Source organism: Myxocyprinus asiaticus, chromosome 40, assembly GCF_019703515.2.
Source record: "Myxocyprinus asiaticus isolate MX2 ecotype Aquarium Trade chromosome 40, UBuf_Myxa_2, whole genome shotgun sequence".
Lineage (NCBI taxonomy): Eukaryota > Metazoa > Chordata > Actinopteri > Cypriniformes > Catostomidae > Myxocyprinus > Myxocyprinus asiaticus.
The window spans coordinates 21648271-21671422 of record NC_059383.1 but is presented as its reverse complement, the minus strand read 5'-3'; the positions used below and the strand labels follow the sequence as shown (position 1 = coordinate 21671422).

The following is a 23152-nucleotide window of genomic DNA, read 5'->3' as shown; positions in this document are numbered from 1 at the left end:
TTATGCGACTACGCATTACTTTACGGAGAGCTTACAACCTACTAGTTAAGTCTTGCCTTAAGAACAGGTGGTGCAACCAAATTAAGCACTGATTAAGTTACAAACTAACTAGTAGTTACTAAGCCCTTAGTGTGAACTTTACGTCCTAACTTACGTGAGAACTTACGCACAGCTGGTGCAACCCTACCCAGGTGAACCCAGCGCTAGCATTCCATCATTAAGGCATCCCAGGTCATGTGAGCTGAATGGATTGCCCGTCTGTGTTAGTGTTTTAAAGCTATGCTGTTCCTTGTCATGAACAGAAAATGTTAATATGTTCAGTATACTTATGTAAATACTATTATAATTTTTAAGGCAGTTCCCCTTTTCACATTAAACTACTGCACAGCTTTTGTGATGCGCCTGCTGTTCAACCACCAACGATTAGGCATTTTAGGAATTCTAACAAGGAAACTATTAATTGAAAGTATTAATTGATCACTTATAGCATACACACTGTTAGTTAGATATCATCATAATGTGATGTACCTCAGTACATCTTTGTCTTCAGCTGGTTAAAGTTTTAACACAATATCTGTTTCTATTGATACATTAGTTTGAATATTACCTAAACATGCACAAAAATAATTTTACTATTGTTTTCCATTTGCAGATAAAACACACATGTGCGCACACTCACACACACACACACACACACACACACACACACACACACACACACACACGTTGGTGCAGCTATCCTTACTCTTCATAGACATAATGATTGTTATACTGTACGAACTATAGATTCTATCCCATAACCCTAACACTACCCCTAAACCTAACCCTCACAAAAAACTTTCTGCATTTTACAGTTTAGTATGTTTTTTTAAGCGATTTGAATTATGGGGACACTAGAAATGTCCTCATAAACCACATTTATAACATAATACCCTTGTAATTACCAGTTTGTAATCTAAAAAAAAAGTCCTCGTCAACCACTTAAACCTGCAACACACACACTTCTGCTTTACAGTTCTTTTGTGTTTCCTTCTTCTTTTGCAATCATCTTCATTTCCTTCTTCATTTTATTATTACTTTTTGCTCCCTTCAATTTGCAATCTTTAGTTTTACTGGACCACAAGCATTATCTTGAGTCCCGATTTTGTCCAACTCTTATTAGTCATTCATTCATTTAATTAAGGAATTTATATAATAATTCAATAGTAATCTTGACTCTCTGGAACTTAATATGCTGTGAATGTATGCTTGGTGCTTCTGGCTCACAACAGGATTTTTATTCATAGACATTTTAATACTCGGTAACTCCACGCTGAGCCAAATGGATGGGTTTCATGTGACCATGCGAACATCAGCATCTCCTCTCTCAGGCACATATGGCAGCGTTTGGATCTCTCTGATTGGTACTCTGTGCGAGAGCCCTCCAGTCAAAGTAGATCCAGATCAACATGGTCTCCTGCCAGGCTCAGTGAGTCATTCACTTTTTTTTAGAAAAGACGTCTCTGTACAGAGATGAAAAAGTGTCAGGGAAATTAACCATTTATTTAAAGGAATTATTCACCCAAAAAAGAAAATTCTAATCCTTTAACAGTTTTAACAGTTAAATAAAAAATAAAATAAAAATACAATCATTCAGGGATAAGAACAGAACCCCATATTGCAGTAATCTAGAATGTTTTGTCTTTGAGACAGATGTGTACCATTGTGGTCAAGCCTAAAGAGGAAATTGGTAAAGTGATTCTGCTAAAACTGCGTCTTGAGGCTCAGCCTGGTTTTCCATACCTGGATTGGCACTGTCGGGATGTGCAGGTGAGACGGAGTTCAGAGGATCCGGAGATGGAGATTTTTCCTTGCCATAAATGGATCCGAACTGCAGATGGTGATGTTAAGCTTCGGAATGAGAAAGGTGAATTCAAAAAGTAGTTTCTAGGGACAGCAAGCCATATCAATTAATAAGAATATCTTATTCATTTCTCTTATTTAATGTTTCATAATCTTTCTGACTACTCTTTTAGTGTGTCTGAAAAAGGGGGAGACATTGGCAGTCTTAAAAGATCACAGGGAGAGGGATGTCCAGAATAAACAACAGCTCTTCAGGTATACCGTTTTATCACAGTGTTTTCCAGCACTTTCAGTTACTTCCTAGTCATCTTCTCTTTTTGAAATGGTGTGTTACAGCAAATTTTCAATAGCTAGCAAAGGTATTTATTTTTATTTTTTGTAGGTGGGTCACATTTGTTGAAGGTGGCTCTCATTGTCTAGACATGTCCAGTGTGTCAGCTCTAGGCCCCAACTTGAGTTACATCCATCAACGGTATGGGTTACCTTTGTAAAGCTTGTGTACATATTAGGCTGTTATTGATTAGTTCTTACCTTAAACATTCTAATCTGAATTGATTTTTACAATTGGATATTTTTGCTCTGCTTATCTGTCAGCCCAAACACCAACACACACTATCTAAAGTGTTTTATTGAAAGAAGATCTTGGAGTAATCTGCAGTAACTTAAGACATTCTTCTATTTCAACGCAAGGGAGAATACTACTGCCAGTATGCCAAATAAATAACCTATGACAAATAAAAAGCCACAATTTGCATCATATGGCCAAAAGTATGTAGACAGCCAAACATCACAACCACATGCTGAACATTTTATTTCAAAACACTGTCATAATAGGCAGTTGCTCCTGACCAAAGTTCCTTTCAAGGCAAGTCAGTTCACTCAGCGGGACTTATTTGAATGCTCCCGGGCAGCTATTTTCTGTGGTAAAAGCAGTATAAAAGTGCAGTTCCTATCTACTTGAATGGGAAAAGACAGAAATCTCAAAAATGGCTGGTCAGTTCTGAGATAACCTTGGAGGAGCTTGGCGAGGTTATTAAGGCCTTACCTACAGGCAAGTCTCCGGGGCCTGATGGCTTTGCTGCTGAGTTTTTTAAATCTTATGCTACAGACCTGGCTCCACTTTTGCTAGAAGTTTATACTGAATCATTAAAGAATGGAAAGCTTCCGCCAACCATGACACAAGCCCAGATCAGTCTGATTCTTAAAAAGGACAAAGATCCAAGCAACTGTAAAAGTTACCATCCAATTTCCCTGATCCAGTTAGATGTAAAAATTTTGTCAAAAATTATAGCTAATCGATTAAGTAAAGTTATGACATCTCTTATACATATAGATCAGGTGGGGTTTATTTGGGGCTGCAGCTCTTCTGATAACATTAGGCATCTCATCAATATCATGTGGTCAGTAGCGAATAAACAATCTCCGGTCGCTGCCATCTCACTTGACGCCGAAAAGGCATTTGATATGGTAGAATGGGATTATCTTTTTAATATTTTGGAAATATACGGGTTCGGGAGTACGTTTATTGGATGTATTAAGTTACTTTATAGACACCCAGTAGCGGTGGTACAAACAAATGGACTAATTTCAGATTATTTTACTCTGGATAGGGGCACCCGGCAGGGTTGCCCTCTTTCTCCATTATTGTTCTGTCTTGCCCTGGAACCATTAGCAACCGCGATAAGAAAGGAGGATGATTTTCCAGGGGTGGTGGCGGGAGGTATGTCGCATAAACTCTTGCTTTACACAGATGATATTTTATTATTTGCCTCTGACCCCAGTAGATCTTTGCCTTGCCTCCACAGAATTATTAATTCCTTTTCTAAGTTTTCAGGATATAGAGTCAATTGGTCTAAATCTGAAGCTTTGGCTCTGACAGCGTACTACCCAGAAACGGCTTTCCAGCAGGGTGCTTTCCAGTTGTCCAAACAGGGCATTAAGTATTTGGATATTTTATTTCCAGCAAATTTGTGTGATTTAGTTAGAGTTAATTTTGACCCCTTAATAAAACGGTTTTCGAGCGATGTGGGCAGGTGGGCTTCTTTACATTTATCTATGATTGGGAAGGTTTACTCAATTACTTACTGCAGTCTCTCCCTGTAGATGTCCCCCTCTCTTGTTTCAAGCAATTTGATAGCATAGCAAAGTCCTTCATTTGGAATGGTAAGCATCCCAAATTACATTTCAATAAGTTACATAGGCCGATTGACAAAGGTGGGCTAGGCCTACCCGAGATTTTCTTTTATTATTATGCATTTGGTCTCAGACATTTGGCTCATCGGTCGCTTCCACCTGAGAGAGCCCCTCCCTGGTTCTGTATAGAACAGGAATTTCTTGCCCCTATTTCACCACTGCAGAGCCTTTCTGTCAAATTAATTGGAGAAGCTAAGTTAAATCCCATTATCTCGCACTTGAACTCAGTATGCACAAAAGTGTACAGACTGTTTAATTCTGACATTTTTTTAAATGTTGCCTCGAGCATATGGCTGAACCCCAAACTAAGCATCAACCTTTTTGCTGGTCAGAGTGGATTGGGAGGGGGGTTACTACACTCGGTGACCTATATGAGAATGGAGTGTTGAGATCCTTTAAAAATTTGGTTCAACTTTTTGGGATTCCTAGATCTCAGTTCTATAAGTATTTACAGCTGCGCCACCTGCTCTGTACTGTTTTTGGGAGTGGTTTACACCCTCCTAAAGCGGCAGATACTCTGGGAGTGGTGATTACTGCTTTTGGAAAAGGTCATGAGGCATCGGTGTATTACTCCCTATTAATTCAGAGTCTGGTGGACGGAACTTCAACTTCTCTTAAGAGATTATGGGAGAAAGATCTAAATTTGGTATTGGAGGAGGGACAGTGGGCTGGGATTCTAAAAAATGTCAAATCTGCATCCAGAGACGCAAGGGTTCGCCTCATGCAATTTAAGATTTTACATAGAGTCTATTGGACCCCCTCAAGATTGCATAGGCTTGGTCTTAAAGACTCACCCACCTGCTGGCGATGTCAATCAGAAGATGGAGACACAACCCATGTCTTTTGGGGATGTGTTAAGATGCAAGAATTTTGGATGAAGATTCAGAGTTTTATGTGCGAGGTTTTGGCCTCTCAAATTTTATTTTGCCCCAGACTTTGTATCTTGGGAGATGGGGCAGTCATTAATTTGGAGAATAAGCACATGAAAAACTGGGTCCTAACTAGTGTTATGATCGCCAGACAGATCACTTTGAGGAGTTGGAAGTTAGCTGGAGCGCCCCCGTTTCAGGAGTGGTGTTCAGAGATGGCCAGAGTGGCAGCTCTTGAGGAGGGGGTATCCAGAAGACTGGGGAGTCTGGACATGTTTGTAAAGAAGTGGGGCAGATATCTGTCTTTTTTGGAGGGCTCTCGGGGAGGAACAGTGGAGAGAGAGGTGTAGGGGTTTTATGTGTGTGATTGTTTTATTTATTTTATTTTTTTTAATTTATTAATTAATTTATTTATTTTTGTTGTGTGTCTATGGTTGGGTGACCACTGGGGTGTTGTTGGGGGTCGGGTGGGGGACAGTAGTTAAATCTGACAACGGTATCATAAATTGTGCTTCTTTAACACAGATCACTCTAAAAAAATATATATTTTTCAGGCTGGTCCAGCTTATGCACATGCACATATCGAGTTGACTGACAGGTGCTGTCTGTGTCTGAAAGGTGATTGGCTCTTTCACATGTAAAGCGGGACTTCTTTTTCTACATCCACTATATTGAACATTCCAATTTCTCCTATTCATTTTAATACAAGTGCTCTGTTTGGGTTAAATAGTCTTTGTCCTGACTAACAGCTTCCACTCTTGTGTGAAGGCTTTTCACTAGATGTTGGAACAAGGCTGTCTGGATTTGCTTCAATTCAGACACATCAGCATCAGTGTCTCGCAGCTAACATTCATGTCAAAGGTGTGCAGCGAGGTTCAGGTCTGGGCCAGACAGAGTAAATAATTTCTTTATTGACCTTGCTTTGTACACAGGGGCATTGTCATGCTGGAACAGAAAACCGAACATTCCTATAGACCATTTCAAGCATGTAAACAATAACAAAGGAATTAGAATACAACTATTCCTGAAGAACTTCGGGTATCATTAACAGATCCTTTAAATAAGGCTCTGACATATTTTCTCAAAGAACATCAAACATTTATCTTAAGAGACTTATCCAGACGTGTTGTTGATACTGAGCATCCACACAAGAGAGCCGATGAAATTGTATCATAGTTTAGATGCTCACAATTTTTTCCTCAGTGGAAAGATCGGGAATATTGGACCGCTCCTATTATAATCAATTAATCTGTTCAACGATGCTGTCTGTGTGACCTGTGAACAAGGTAAGGATTTCTTTTTTCGTGTTCCTAATTTGTAAGTCATTAAGAATGAAAGCGTATGCTAAATGACTAAATGTAATAGTAAATAACTTGCGAAACTTCATTCATTATTATGGGAGCGATCTATAGTCACTTTTTGAGCTCTACTTCTCAAACTTATAATTATTTTACATTAAGGTCATTCACCTACCAGAGATAAGACGTGTGTTACAGTTGTTAGCTGCATGTATCCAGCCATCTTGCTTCACCAAAGTGGTTCATGCGTTCATTTTCCGTTGCTTTCTCTGAGATCTAAACACTTCAATTTCTGTTAGTTAGAGGCTATCCAACCACCAAACAACATGGCCCACATTTTAATAATAACATTTTATGACAATTGTGTTAGCGTTAGTAACGTTAATCATTTTAAAATCACTATGAATGAAGTACCTCCTGCTGTTGTTTTGAATTAGGGTGCGTTCTATTCAGAAGTAATCATCCTTATGCCCTTCAAAGACCTTTCCAATGCGAGAGCTTTGAAAGGCTGAAAGGTGTGGGGCTAAAAAATAAGGGTCATTCGGAACTCATGTTTTAAGTCATTTGTTTTTATGTTTCATAATTTTACTTTCCCAAAAGGTAATACAAAACATATGTATACATATACATATATAAACTTTATATCAAACCCCCTCCCACCCACCCTCCCAAAACTACAACATGTGCCAGGAATAACAGTGTATTGATTGCTCACATAGATCAGCTAGTATACAAAAAAAATAAAATAAAAAAATAATCCAGAACATATTACACATGTTAATTGTAATAAATTGCATCTTACCATTCGATCATACCTCCGTACCCTCAATGGAAGTCAAATATTGACCCCACTTCCTCATATAGACATCTATTCTTCCATTTAGTCTATAAAACATTCTCTCATATGCCGCCACCTTTCCCAGTTCTGTGACCCAGTCTTGGAAGGACATTGCATTTGTTGTATGCCAACCTCTCATGACAATTTGTCTCTCCATCATAATACTTATTTGAATAAATTCCCTCATCTCTACACAAGAGCTTAATAAATATGGGTCCCCCAAGATATAAAGGCTAGGGCAAAATGAAGAGCAGAATCCTGATATTTCTTTAAAATGGTCATGTACAAGTCGTACTCCAAGATTTCTTGACACTACTCTGCTATTTCGACAAATTTCATCCAGTCTTCATCACTAAATATTACCTTCAAATCCTTACTCCATACTGCTCTAAAAGCAGAGTGGATATTGCTACCCATTTTGTCCATTAACAGTCTGTAATATACTGATGCCTCATGCCCTTTACCAAATGCTGTTAATACTGTAAACAGTATATCGGCATCTTGTGGGACTCGACTACAAGAGCCAAAAGTCCCCCTATGTTTTAAGTCATTTGTATTGGAAATTCTGTTTGAAGCGATCTTACAGCATGACTATCATGATTGTTCTCCCTTCAAAGTGCCCTGCGGGGGGTGATTTATTTAGTTTGGAATGCAGTCTGAGTTCGACGACTAGCAGGAATTGTTCAAGGAACAAAAAGTTGTCACTTCCTTAAAACGTCTTGAAATGGTCTGTAGAATGTCATGCTGTAGCAATAAGACTTGTTTTCACTGGAATTAAGGGACATCCACATACTTCAGACTGATTACACTGTGAATTTGGTGACAGGAGTTCCTCGATTTTGCTGCTGAAATTGGCCAAATCCAGAAGTGTTGTTGACCAGCTTCCAGGTGAAATGTCCACAGGGTGGTGCCAAAAGCGAGCATATTTTATTAACTCTAATCCAAACTTTAGTTCTAAACCCAACTGTCAGTGGAGTTAAAAATCTAATTTTAGGGTAATAATGCAACCTTCCAATCATGCTCATCAATTACTTTTTAATTACTTCCTGGTTTCCGTGGGACCAGAAACTGTCTCACAGAGTTTGCTTGTGTGACAGTAGCGCCACAGGGAAAGGTCAACAAGGTTGAAATGATGCAAAAATGTCTGATAGGACATGGTGATTGTCAATAATTTGGGAGAGGGGGATGCCGCTTGTCAGTAATTTGGCAGAACAGGGTTGATTTCAGGGTACACGTACATTTGGAAGCTGCATGTCGATTTTCTGTGTGATCATGTTGCATACTTCTGGCCATATTGTGTATAATACAAGATGTAAAAACCACGTTTTTTACTGCCATGTCTTCCCTAACAGGTGGTATCTTTATTATTTTTATGATTTCTTTTCTTGCATTTCTCCTTTAGAATATGTTCAGGCCAACTTGAAAGATGATGCATTCTTTGGATATTAGAGCATCAATGGCTGTAATCCTTTGTGTATCACACAGATCCACAAACTACCACCTAACTTGTCCGTCACTTCAGAGATGCTCAGACCTTTTCTGCCAGAGGGGTCATCCCTGGAGCAGGAGATGGAGGTGGGTGTGCATGTGAGATTTGCAAGACATTTGGATTTGTCAGGTTGTAACATTATTGTCATTTTATGTAACTTATATATACCACAGAGAGGACATATATATCTTCTGGATTACGAGGTGCTGGATCAGTTGCCTTCTAATATGTAAACAGACCTACTTGGCCGCTCCATTATGTCTGCTGCATTATAACCAACATGGAGAGCTAAAGCCCATTGTCATCAGCTACTTTCTCACTTCCTGCGCACTCATCTTTTTGGAGAGGTTTGCTGCATTGCAATGCTCAGAGAGCTGCCTGAGATTCATCCTCTGCACCAGGTACAAACAGACAAACTTCAAGACATGTTGCAAACAAAGAACATATTGCAAACATTCTTCTCCTCTGGAGAGTTCATTGATTTGAGATAGTGGGAGAGACTTGAACAAAATATGGGAGACTGGGGATAGTGTCACATGGGGCTATATCTTAGTAATTATAAGTTTTCTGAGTCCAAAAAAGTCCAATTACACAAACATTTTTTCTCTGGCAGTGGTTTTGTATGTTGGTTTCAAACTTCTACTTCAGAACTGTCTGTTAGAATGATCTTGTTCATTCTATCATCTACTTCTGCAGTCAACTCGGGATGGACTTCAAAGACACTTAATCATTAATCTTACAATTCATTCAAAAGCCTTTAGTTTTAAACATTGCCCACCAACATGTGTCTACACAGTTTATGCAAACAAAACAAGACTTGTATTACACATAGATAACTAAAATTGACATTATATTCATGCTGTACTGTACAGCCAGAGGGGAACTGGCTCCCCCAGTTGAGCCTGGTTTCCCCCAAGATTTTTTTCCTCTCCATTAACTAACATGTAATGGAGTTTTGGGTCACCTTTGGCTTTCTAACTAGGGGCTTAAAGATAATACTTTTAAGGCATGATTTTCAACACATTATTATTTAAACTTCACAATTTTCTGTTGCAACATACTTTTCTGTAAAGCTGCTTTGAAATTATGTGTGTTGTGAAAAATACTATACAAATAAAAGTAACTTGACTTGACATGACTACAGAACACCTAAAATTCCTATCTAAAATTACAATATAATATTTTTATTATAAGTGAACACAATAAATACCACTATAGCATACAATTAAAAAGAGTCAACTAAATAATAACAGTGATTTGCAAAAGTTGATTTGATACCTGTTTACATTTAAAATTGGTTTTCACACTTTGTTGTCACAATTTGAACTCTCAAGGAAGATTTTTTTTTGAAAGTCTATTAGGTATTTCAGCTAAAGAAAATTAAACAGTTTTAAACATTTGTACTTTTATACAATGTGTGTGTGTGTGTGTGTGTGTGTGTATATATATATATATATATATATATATATATATATATATATATATATATATACCTAATAGACTTTTTTTTTCTGGTCTGTAATAGTACAATTTTCAACAGCTTTTTTTGTAGCCAAAATATGTATATGCCTAAACAAAATGACTTTCAAAAATAAATCTTCCTTGAGAGTTTGAAGTGTGACAACTATCCCCCATCTCCCCTTAAGAGTAATTTACACTTGATGTTTTGTATTCACTGGCTGAATTTACGATTTAGGCCATTGTGCTTTTTTGCTCCTGATGCCCCACATCCGAAGCACACTTCAGATTATCATTCAAGCTAGAGCGACCACAAATGGTGTTTTTGACAAGATTGGTATGCTAAATTCCTGAATGCCTGTGAAGGAAGTGGGGTTAAAGAGAGAATTTTTTATGTTTTTTTAATTAAAAAAGAAGTTTAAATGAATGTTTTTTTTTTTGCTTTCTCTGTAGTCTATAGCCTGTGGTCTGGATGCAGTACCGCTGCTGTTTGCTCGAGCTACACAACATCTACGCTACAGCTCAATGTGTGTGCCAGACGATCTTAGAGAGCAAGGACTGGATACACTGCCCATGTGCTATTATGCACAAGATGCTCTCAGTGTGTGGGATGTACTACACAGGTACGAAGGTTGACAATGGGGTTGAATTAGTTTCTGTGTTACCAAACATTAATGTGACAATGAAGTGTGTTTATGTGGTAAGTGATTTGTGTTTGCCTTACAGGTTTGTTGCAGGCTGGAGTAGTTTGCATTACTGTAATGATGAGGACTTCCAGCAGGACTGTGAGCTGCAGAACTGGATTAGAGAAATCTTCACGGAGGGATTCCTCGGTCTCACTCACATAGCTTCAACACCTCACATAAAAACATACTAATCAGAATTCTCCCATAATCTGCATATTATGTCACTATGCATAAACATTCTTGGAGTATGAGTTCTAGTATACTATAACAGTCAGGGGCGTCATACATCTTTTTTTAATGGTGGGTTTGGGTGGCACCAGTGGTAGTCCTGGCTCACTTGATGCAACAAATAAAACTTGACCAGATAAAAGATTACCTTTTAACGTGCAAGTAGTTATTTGTATATGGTTTTTAATTGGGGAATTGTTTCAAATCCTGGCCAATTGTATAACTTTTTCATTTTTTAAAGCAAGCAAACTTAACTTGATAGCAAGTGATCACCATGCATTTTCATTGCTTGGAAAAAAAACTGGTTTGAAATATTGATAAAAGCTCTTTTGAGTACCGAGGAAAAAAAGTAGAATACGAAATTTCAAGCTGCGTGAGGCTGTGTAGATACAATTTTCAGTGTAAAGCAAATTGTATATGTAAGGTGAAACTCATTTAAACTTACCAAATTTAGGCCACGTCCACACTTAGGCCACTTTGTTTTGGTTTCCTAACATCATCATTTTCCAAAGTATTCAGTTATGGAAAGCATTTTTGAAAATGTCCATTTTCAGTGAAGGAAAATGACATTCTGGTGTGGATGAGGGGTGTAAACATAGGACAATCAAAGCATTTTCAAACGAAAATGAATTTGTGTGGATGTGGCCTTAGACATGAATGTGAATTTCTGCCACAGCGTTTAAGACAAACACTTTTGAACCTACATTAATCGTTGAATTTAATTGTTGAAAATACAAAAAAAAAAAAAAAAAAAAAAAAATTGCATTCAAAATCCATTTGACTAAAATGTGCCTGGTGCTTACAATACATATGTTCTATGTAAGGAGGCTCTACCTAATTTCTATTTAATCCTTTTTTCATGGAGATGTCAAATAAATGCCTTATATTTTCCAGGAATTCCACTGTCTTTTCAGACCACTGCTGAAATATGCAAGTTTGTCACCATGATGATCTTCTGCTCAGCACTTCATGCAGCTGTGAACTTCTCTCAGGCATGTTAAGTTTTTAATGAATGCACTGAGCCTTTTATTAAAACAATGTGTGAGCCGGGCACTCAGGGATGGCATATTATGCCCTCCTAGCTGATTTACAGACTGGCAAATCAGCATCATTATGATGGAAGCTATGGTCCATCTCATTCAAATTCACTATACATATGAAGTAACATTCTCTTTTTTCCCCTCTTGAACTCGCTTCCACATTTAGCTTGATTACAACCTCTGGGTACCAAACGGTTCAGCAGCCATGACACGCCCCCCTCCTCAGACTAAAGGCTCAGTGTTTGAGCAAGAGCTCCTCTCCTTCCTTCCAGAGGTGAACTCCTCTTGCCATGTCATTAGTGTCTTATCCCTGCTGTCACAGCCTGCTACTGACTATGTGAGTATTAACTGACTGAACACTGTAGATCTACTGATGTCTAGTTTGATATGGCCATTCATTTTATAGGACATCATGCAGTCAAATCCTCTATTTGGATTTGTTGTCTTGCTGGATGGTATTGTGGTATGCTGGTGTGATGCTCATCTAGCTATTACTTCCTCTTTAGGTGTCCTTGTGCAATTATAATGAATGGTACTTCCACTGTGATGCAACTCTCAGGCTTGTGGAGGAGGTACAGAAAGAGCTGGGGATAATAACAAAAGATATCAAAGAAAGGAACAGCAAGTTGGTGTTGTCCTACCCTTACCTGTCCCCAGATTGCATTGAGAACAGTGTGGCTATCTGAGTTCAATAATTAAAGCGCTGTTCTTTTATCTTTAAAGGCAGTTTCATTGAAGAAATGTTTTTGTGCATTTTGTATAATTGTATGGCCAGTTGTTTACATTACTAAAACCTGGACTTCATTAATCTCATTTTCAGCTAGTCTTAAATTTACAGCTTGAAGCTTTGTGTTTCTTAAATGATAGAATATTGAAACTGGTTTTATATTTCTGTACTCTGTAACAACAATTACATTCCTATCATGTTACAAATACATGCATAATTTCCAAAGATGTGTTTTACATACAATACAATTGTAAGAATAAAATACTGCAAAAATGATGTTTGCTCTGGTTTATCCCTTTTTAACCTCTTTGAAAAATGTAAGAAAATATGCCTTTATTGTTATTACCGAATGTTGAGTGCTTAAAGGAATAGTTCAACCAAAATGTATAATTCTCTCATAATTTATTCACCCTTATGTCATCTCAAACTCATATGACTTTCTTTCATCCATGGAAAATAAACAATGATATTTTAATGTAGATATGATGCATACTTATCAATTCAATACAAGTGAATGGTGACCAAATTTTCAAGCTCCAAAAAGGGCATAAAGGCAGCATAAAACTAATCAATAATACTCCAGTGGTTTAACCTATTTCTTCTTAAGCAATATAATCGTTTTGGGTGAGAACAGACCAAAATGTAACTCCTTTTTCAGTGTACATTTTGCTATTGCAGTCTCTAGGAACGATCATGATTTCAGGCTCTGTTACAATTCCTAGTGCTTGACGAATGCGTAGAGTGCTAGATGGTGCTAATTATTATCAAGCTTGAAATCATAATCACCGAAGAGACTGGTGATGTCAAGATTTATAGTGAAAAAGGAGTGATAATTTGATCTGCTCTCTCCCAAAACTGATTGGATCACTTCAGAGGGAATGGATTAAACCACCTGAGTCTTATGTATTACTTCTATGCTGCCTTTATAAAAATACAATTATTATTTACTTGTTTATTTAATAATTTATTTTTATGACACAATTCTCTTGGCTCTAAGACACTACAGATATTACAGCTTCAATTAAAAAAATGACGACTTGACCTTTATGCCCTTTATGGAGCTTGAAAATGTGGTCACCATTCACTTGCATTGTATGGACAAACAGACATCATATCTACATTAAAATATTTTAGTTTGTGTAGCACGGAAGAAAGAAAGTCATAAGAGTTTGAGATGGCATAACGGTGAGTAAACGATGAAAGAAATGTAATTTTTGGGTGAACTGTTCCTTTAACCCTGATAAAATTTTCATATATTTCTAGACTATGAAGTCAACACCCTCTTTCAGCCAAAAACTTTGCCATTTTAGACTAAAATTGCAAAAGACAAGCATAATTTTGCAATTACTAACACACAAATATACAGTAATAATTGCAATTTACAAATACAAGTGCGACCAGTTTAAAATGTTTGAGCTGTTTGACATGTCAGCTTCTGCCTCAACCAATGTTCAGGAAACCTGTTTGAAAGCATTAAAGGTGCTGTAAGCAATTTTGTTTTTTCATGGAAAAGTACGCAAAACATTTTCCTGGGTGATCCTCAGATTGCAGGCATATTTCTGTCCCTGGGAAATATTTCTAGGAAAAACACATTTCACACAACTACTTTAAATGTCCATAGTCAGTTTAGACAAAGACAGATCTAGACTTTATTTACTGTATCTCAAGATAATTATTTTAGTACATTGTTGATGTTGTCCCCAACCCTGAGTTTCAAATATAATGGCATATTTAAACTAAAGATTTCCAACAAAATTTTGCAATTTTTTGTGGATTTTAATTAAACATTGTTTAGCATATTATTAGCAAATTTTCAGTATACATCTGGATTTTGTTCTTTGTTTCCTTTAATTTATACCTGTCCCTTAATGTATCCGTCATTACCAACACACTACATAATGCACTGAAATAAAGTTTTTTCAACATTTAAGTTTCCTTTATCCTTAGTGATAAGCATGTACACGTATTTCGTGTCATCACCAAATAAGTTATATTTTTGTTAACTTAAATGATTTGGATACATTTTTATTTATTTTATATTTAATTTACTGTACTTTACATGAAGCTATCCAGCTAGTCTTGCTAGTCATCCATTCGGCTAGTGTTTATTTATTTATTTTTTTGCAAAAATGGCAAAGATGTCATCACAAGCACATCACAGCTTGTGATAGTGATTACGGGTCATGGTGGTAATGATGGCACCCAAAATTCCAGCAACTAATTTCTGCCTCTATTCTGAGAATTACCCTCCTACACCCTTAAAGATATTAATGAAATAAGTGTCCTGAGATATCTCACTGGTCTCTGTGACAGCTGTGGACTTTATAAACAGCAAACAAATGTGTCTGTGCATCGCTAACTTGTTTGCGTCTTTTTAAAGATGTCATTCCATAAGTGTTCCTTGTGCAAAAGGCACATCCCACCACCAGATCAGCATGAGAGCTGCATTCACTGTATGAGCCGCCAGGCCCACACAGAGTCAGCTCTCATGGAGACAGACTGCCCTTACTGCTATGATTCATACTGTTTGTCACTTGAGGAGCTATTGTGCCACTGTTGAATTTGACAGCCACGCAAACAAACCAAGCTGCTCTTTTGCTGGGTTTTGGTCACAAAATTATCTTTGGAGGGCGGGGTTTTGGAATGTGGGGGCGTGGCTATTTCAGCGGCTGAACGTGAAAGCTTCAGAACCCGCTTTACCTATGTCACGTTTTCTTTCCTGCATACAGCAACTCGTCGCACGTGACTTGAAAAGCTACTGACGCTTGAACTGTTGCACTGACACCTGCGAACATGCCTAAAAGCTAAGGTCAGTATTTGTTCAAAACTTTGGAAAACATTGAATTATATACCAGTGTAATAACGTATATGACATGTGAATGTGTTTATCAGTTATTAAAAAATCTTATGATCAATTTGATCGACGCTAGCGAGTATGTTCACTATGTACGAATTTCCACACATGCATGTCGCGTTTTCTATCTGTCCTAATTAAAATGCAAACAACAAGTTTAAGTGTGTGCAACTAAAATTGAATGGATTTCTACTGTTTTTCAACGTCAGCTTGAACCATATGATAAAAGCGGTCGCTATTGCGGCTGTAGGGCGTCATCGCGACCAGTAAGGTGAGCTGTTTTTATAAAAAAAAAATAAAAAAAATAAAAATAAAAGGTGAGCTGATTTTTTTTTCAATACATGACTAGCTCACATTAGAACAGTTGTAGCCAAGTCTGCAGTACATGTCCAGCTGATAACAGCCATTTCTTAAGTTAAAATGATCCCCTCATACACGTGTGCACAAGCTGAGGTACTCTGCGTTGAGTATTATTTTTTTATTGTGCTAAATCTTAGTTCTTACTGTCGTGATTGAAATGGATACTAAAAGCCACCCTTTTGCACTTGTCTACAACAGTTACACTGCATGACCATTCCACAAACTTTGTACACTCTACTTTATAAAGTATTAAAAGCTGTTGCGTTTAAACTTTGTGATACTGATTACATTAACTGCTTCATGGCCTAAAACAGAATTGCTGTCAGTTTTACAACTTACAACTCTGTACACTTGACATTGTGTTTGCTAACGCAAATGGGGAGTGTCCTTCCACACGACCTAGTTGAAACCTCTCTACAATAACACCAATATTCTATATTGGCTATGGTGTTTGAGCCCCGCCCTTTCAGGTGCAAAGCTGTCGGCGATAAAAGCAGGCACGCAAACAGCAGTCCTTCGAATTTTCTTCCTTCAAGACAGTGAGTCATCTCTGGTCTAGAAGCCCTCTACTGTTTCACTGTGGACTACACGAGTCAGCGGGCGGGATCCTTACAGCAACGAGAAGACTCTCTGCTTCCCTGCAGTGCTCCAGCAAACTTAACTCCGTGTGTGTGTGTGTGTGGGGGGGGGGCTATATGAGTCGCTAACTTGTTTGCGTCTTTTTAAAGATGTCATTCCATAAGTGTTCCTTGTGCGAAAGGCACATCCCACCATCAGATCAGCAAGAGAGCTGCATTCACTCTATGGGCTGCCAGGCCCACACAGAGTCAGCTCTCATGGAGACAGACTGCCCTTACTGTGAGGGCATTAGTCTCAAGACGCTTCGCTCGCGAATTGCCCTCATTCTGATGAACGATTCAGCCTCACGTGCCCTCCCACCCGACTCTTCTGTAACACCCGAGTGAACACACGAGGTGGCACGGCAGGGCTGCGAGGTCGAGCAGGATAAATTTGAGGTGGTCCTCGTGCCGGCACACGCCCCACGAGCCCCTCAATCTCCATGTAACGCATCTATGCCAATACATTATGCACGGCATCGTATCATTTGGCAGTTCTGATGCTGGGGATGATGACGATGTCATGTCTCTTGCTGAATCAAACGAGTGATCAGTGGATGATGCTACCGCCCCTTCCCCCAGCGAGGGCGAGGAGCGTGTACGCATCAGTGACAAGGAGATGCTTCGTGTCCTTTCAAGAGCTGTCGAAGTGCTCCGTATCGAATGGTCTCCTCCAGAGGAACCTACACAATCTCACCTTGATGAATGGTTCCTGCAGTCCGGACGCCCTGTATCGACCGCGTCCCGTAGATCTGCGGGTTCATAACGAACTGTCAAAATCCTGGTGTGTGCCCTATTCAGCTCGTCCTCGCAGTGATTACATCCTCTCTAATGTGGATCATGGGGAAGGACACCTTTTCGGAGGCTCTGTGAATAGAATTGCTGAGCGCTATGTCATGACTCGGCAACAATCACAGGTTATGAGACATTTTATGCCAAAATGGAGCAGTACTTCATCACAACTGGCTCGCTCCTGCTCTGTCTCGGTCCAGCACCCAGCTAAAAACCCCACACCAGCTGCCTCAGTGGCGCCAAATGTTGCCGCCGAGCCGCTGGTAAAGCCACGCAAGCCGTGTCCCAAACGAAGGCAGCCTCCTCAGCGCAAGCCCTGCGCCGATGGGAAAAATCCCCCTGCACAGCAAAGCGCTCCTGACACACAATACTGTTCCCACTGCTGTTTGTCGGGAAAGGAATATTGTTGTTCAAAATGTTATTTTCTGTGTCTCACATTAATCACATAAAGTTTGCACATTATGCACAACCGCTTCCCAATGGTGAGCGGCACATTATATTATGTATGAATATACAAAGGTTGCAAAAAGAGTGCAACGTTCGCATGAGACGTTCACACTTTTTCAATAAGGGCTTTCCCACTCCAATGCCCACACAGTATGCACAACCGCTTCCCAATGGTGAGCGGCGCATTATATCATGTATGAACATACAAAGATGGTAAAAAGAGTACAGCGCTCGCACAAGACGCTCGCACTTTTTCCAATAAGGGTTTTCCCACTCTAAAGCCCACATATTTTTCACAACCGCTTCCCAATGGTGAGCGGCGCATTATATCTTGTGATGAATTACAACGATTGCAAAAAGATTACAGCACTCATTGCACATGCACATTTTTTTTCAATAAAGAGCTTTCCCTCTTTAAAGCCTTACATTATGTGCAACCGCTTCCTAATGGTGAGCGGCGCATTATATCATGTTATAAACATACCAAATTGCCCTCTGTTCCGTCACGCGGATGCGTGGCGAGCTCTTACTGGCATTCCGACTGGGTGCTAAAAAACGATCGAACATGATTATACGATTGTAACACAACTTCACAGAAGAAGGGAAGGAGAACACAGGGAAGCAGGTTTTTCCAGGCTCAGGTAGGACTTTTATCAGCCACTTCAATGCTTTACAACTTCACAAACTCGTCAGCTTCACAGGCACCTAGACTTAAATTCATTAGATTCACAAACATAACAAATTAAATGTAGCAGCTTCAGGAGCACCGTGGCCTTCCTTGTGCCAGACTCTCTCTCCCTCTCTGCTGGTGGCGTGGCTGCTTATATGCTGCTCTCCCCATGCTCACTGGAATTAGAGACAGGTGTTACACATAATCTAGCTCAGGGGCAAGCCCCCTTACCGCTTTCTCTCTGGACAGATGCTTGACCACACCCCCGCTGCCACATTCATATATTCATTCTGAGTACTCCCCTCCTGGCCCAAAATGAGGGTCACTCACTTGCGGCATACTCATGTCTGGCGGCATGTTTCCTCTCTGGATGGGATTGGATTCTGTTCCCCATATGCGTTAGCAAATACAATGTCAAGTGTACTGAGTCGTAAGGGAACGTCTTGGTTCCCCTGGAGAGGAATGGAACGAGACATTGAGAACGCTGGCTGCACTTCAAGACTCCGAGTTCTTTTGTGGTGCGAGTGATGCACTCCTTGCCCCTCAGTCAGAAAATTCTGAGGAATGTTGTTTGCGTGCATGCTTGCTTTTATAGTGGACAGCTTCGTGCCTAAAAAGGCAGGGCTCAAACACCATAGCCAATATTAGAATATTAGCATTATTGTAGAGAGGTTTCAACTAGGTCGTGTGGAAGGACACTCTCCAAATGCGATAGCAAACACAATGTCTCGTTCACCTACGTAACCGAGACGTTTTATTGTTTTCAAAGCACTGCAGTCCACTTGGTGGCACACTAGTCCAACCAATGTTATAATATTTTGATGTTGTTGCTAAAAATATTCTTCTTAAATAGTATTGAAGTTTCACAGTAGTAAATTACAGTGTATGATCATGTAAAGCAATTCCCTTTCTGTGCTGTACTTCATATATTTTTAGTGAACCTAGTTCATGAGACATATTAACCAAAAGAGTCACTAGAATGTAATGACTAAGTAATAAGCCTGACTACTATTACAACATTATGGCTTCTTTATTTATTTATTTATTTTTATTTATAGTAGTAAGTATCCCCTATCGTCAGGCTTCCTGTGTGAGCTCTAAGAAAACAGTGTAAAAACATTTCCCACATATTTCTTCACCATTGCATACTAGGACAAGGTTGAAATGATAGCCACAAAAGCTTGTAAAAAAGATTTGGTGTACTGCATACGTAATGGAATCGGAACACCTATATTTCCTCTTAAGTTCTTTGTACAACAGCAGGGATATTTTGCTTTGCTTCTCTGATATGTGAGCTAGGGCTGGGCGATAGGACTATGTTATTGGATATCAACGATGTCTTATAAAGATCCTAATGCCGACACACAATACTATTGCCCAATATTGGGAAATGGCAAAACCATGGATCTGGGAAGTCGCCAAATACTATATATTAAACATTGGTCAGGGTGTGAAACTAGCACCCGCCAAATGCGACAAGGCTGAATACAGTTTGCAAGCTTTTTATCCAAATGTAGTTCATGTGCGGGTAATTTTGCTCCTCTACCCGCAACAGGTGGGCGACCTGTAAGACGTTTCAGGGTGACACATAACAAGAAATGCTGTTAGTCACAAAGACAGGCACTTGAAGAAACACACTTTATTATATTTTTAAGAACAGACAAAAGAAAAGCCGTCAATGCTTGTATCTGATTCACTGTTTGTTAAGAGGCATGCAGCAGGGGCCTGTCATGTGGAACACACGCATGTAAAGAGTTTTCACTCTTTTCTCTTTCATTTGTCTGAAAACTGTTTGCAAGAATAATGTTGTTTATGAGAATGCTGTAAATTATCTCTGATCATCAGGAGGTGCTGTGAGTTTAGTTCACTTTATTTCCACACGGTTAGCATGCATTGTGAATGCAACTCTGGTTAAGTAATATATATCTTTGTATTAAAGAAACAAAAATGAAAGTGATTGTCATAGAATACAAGACATGATCACCTTGAACCTAAAATTGAGTTTTCTTTTTTTAATGCATCATTAACTGTATTACCAAAAGGCAATACAAACACAAATATGATAAGAACACACTTTTGGCAGCATTATTTTGAGAACACAAGGGAATTTATTAGGCTTATTTATTTTGATTATTATTGCCTTTACATTTATAATTGTCTTTAGTTCTTAATCTGTAGGCTATTAGTAATTTTCCACCTGTGGATTTCCACCTGCGTGATGGCAAATGGAGCCATTGGAGATGGTAAATGTTTGGATTTGGGGAGGTGGTTAAATAAGATTTTTTTATCATTTTATTGATATTGTATTGCTTTTTTCGTTTAGTTTAAAGTGCAGTTTGAATTTAGAAATGTCTTTTGTTTATGTTTTTCATGTTTCAATAAATTAATAAAATTTTTAAAGCAAAATCAATAAAGCAAAACAATTCATTTACCCTCGGCAGAGGGGTATTTTTAAGATATCACCCAGCCCTAATGTGAGCACCATATCTCTAGGATAGATAACAGTGGTCATGCATTTGGCAAATTCACACAATTATCCTGGAATTTCTTACACAGCAGCTATCCATGTGTAATGGCTTTCCTATAAGCCAGGGCAAGGTGATAAGATGTTCTTTACTCATAGTTTGGAATAAACAATGTCCACACAGCGATATCCATTTCAACTGCTTTGTTGTCCATTTAATGGAATATATATCTTACAGAGTTTAAAGGCATGTGGATCTATGGTTAGAACCATATGTTCCCGCCACCTGTCCCTCCTGATACAACCCACGGGAAATTTAATTTACTAAATATTAAACTTTCTCATAGAGCTAACGTTGGTGGTTTATAGTCCAGCCAAACCATCTTGCAGTAAGTCACTCCTCGTTAGTATAGTGGTAAGTATCCCCGCCTGTCACGCGGGAGACCGGGGTTCGATTCCCCGACGGGGAGATACAAAGCTTTTCGTCCTCAATGTACAGTACAGCCTTTCAATACATTAACAATATAAAGCACTAGTTTTTTTTAATCAAGGCCTCACATGAGAATAAGAATGGTTTCTTAAACCATGTGTGCATTGACTGAGAATTCAAGATCCACATGAACATGTTTACACACAATATGCAAAAGTATGAAGACGTTATGGACATACAAAACAAAAATATACCAGTCACATACTCTACTAGAGGACAATACCAGTCCATATGACAGAAGTAGTTGTACTTGCTTCAGTGATCATACAGATTGAGTCACAATTTGTATGCACAGAGCAAGGTTCGACTGATAAGGTGCTAACAGAACATGAACATATCTAAATTTTGCTTTTGCTGTTTTGTTCATTCACAGTGAACTCCTGAACCATGACAGATGCACAAGCCTTTCACATGTAGTTTTCTTTTCGGAATTCCAGGTAAGTGGCCGTGGTTAAAATAGACTAGTCCTTTAAACTAGAATAGATCTTTTTATTTTTGTATTTTTTATAGAAACTTTAAAAGCTTATTGGTTTAAAACTAAACTGCAAAAAATGAGTGCTACTCCTTTGAGGTGTATTTATTTCAGTCATCGTCGGCAGGCCATGTCTACAGAGCTCCTCGTTAGTATAGTGGTAATTATCCCCACCTGTTACATGAGAGACTGGGATTCAATTCCCTGATGGGGAGACCAAATCTTTATTTTCTGGTATGCAGTTTTCATCCCATGAATTGTCCTATTGTTTTCTATTCATAATATGCAATATAGAGTATCTAAATTCAAAGAGAACCTCTCAACCCCTGAAAGAAAGTGACACAAACACAATGTAAGCAGTAGTTGTTTTAATTATCTACTTTTCCTTGCAGAGCTGTGCAATGGTGTGCCGATATTACAGGCAGATTTGTGGTTAATTTCCAAATTTACTAAGAGCCATACTGCCATTTAAGAATATGTACATTCAGGGTCTTAATGATGTTTGATTTTCATTCAGTTATTGTTAAAGAAAAATAGTATTTGGTGTAAGAAACCAAATTTGGCCATTTTAGGATTTATCACATTACATCCTACACTTGAACATAGTATACTGTACTGCATGGTGCAGTTAAACAATTCATAAATTGAAGCAGAAGAATAATGATGATGTTATAATGACACATTTTCTTTACACAGGAAGAACATATGTGAATGTGAACCATTAGAATTAGTGGTCGACCGATATATATCACCGAGGTCGATAAAGCGGCCGATATTCTAACTTTTTTCATTATCGGCATCGGGCAATACATTTTCCCGTTTGGCTGTTTTGTTTTTGTTTTTTCTTGAGGGCGCTGAAAATCGTCTGCTTGCAATTGAAGTGACTGAGAGGTGTAAACGGCCAGTCACAGTTTGTTGTTACATGCCATCATGTTACTACAGTAATAGTCTGGTGTGCAACACAGTCTCATTTAAACGGTCAGTATATCAGAGCCGCGTCAGACGCGTTTGAGCTCATAATGTTGAAGTGCTCGTCTGTTTCATTCTCCCTCTCTCTCCTCAACAGTTCCCTGTAACTTTAACTGTCTTGTCTAATGATAAAAAGGCAAATATCAATAAAACTAATATCATATACTGTCTGCAAATATGCGCATATCTCGTTTAAACCAATGTAATACACAAACCTCACACAACTTCAGCAGATCCAGCATCCTGTGGAATGCTCATACATTTTACTCTGAAGCACGTATTCTAACAGTCTAACCTCAACAGTTCCCTGTAACTTTTTATTATTAGGAAAGGCAAATATCAATAAAAC

The 23152-nt window shown here is 38.6% G+C and overlaps 1 protein-coding gene, 1 non-coding gene and 1 pseudogene across 3 annotated transcripts in view; 2 read left to right on the top strand and 1 right to left on the bottom strand.

Annotated features, from left to right (window-relative positions):
- The window catches only part of LOC127431111 (beta-galactoside alpha-2,6-sialyltransferase 1-like), a 570878-nt gene that overhangs the window by 527581 nt on the left and 20145 nt on the right, over positions 1 to 23152 (bottom strand). The gene's annotated exons all lie outside the window — the stretch shown is intronic.
- Positions 1079 to 13114, top strand: LOC127431125 (hydroperoxide isomerase ALOXE3-like; annotated as a pseudogene).
- On the top strand, positions 21271 to 21342 carry trnad-guc (transfer RNA aspartic acid (anticodon GUC)). The gene has a single exon. It is a non-coding gene; the product is annotated as a tRNA-Asp (tRNA).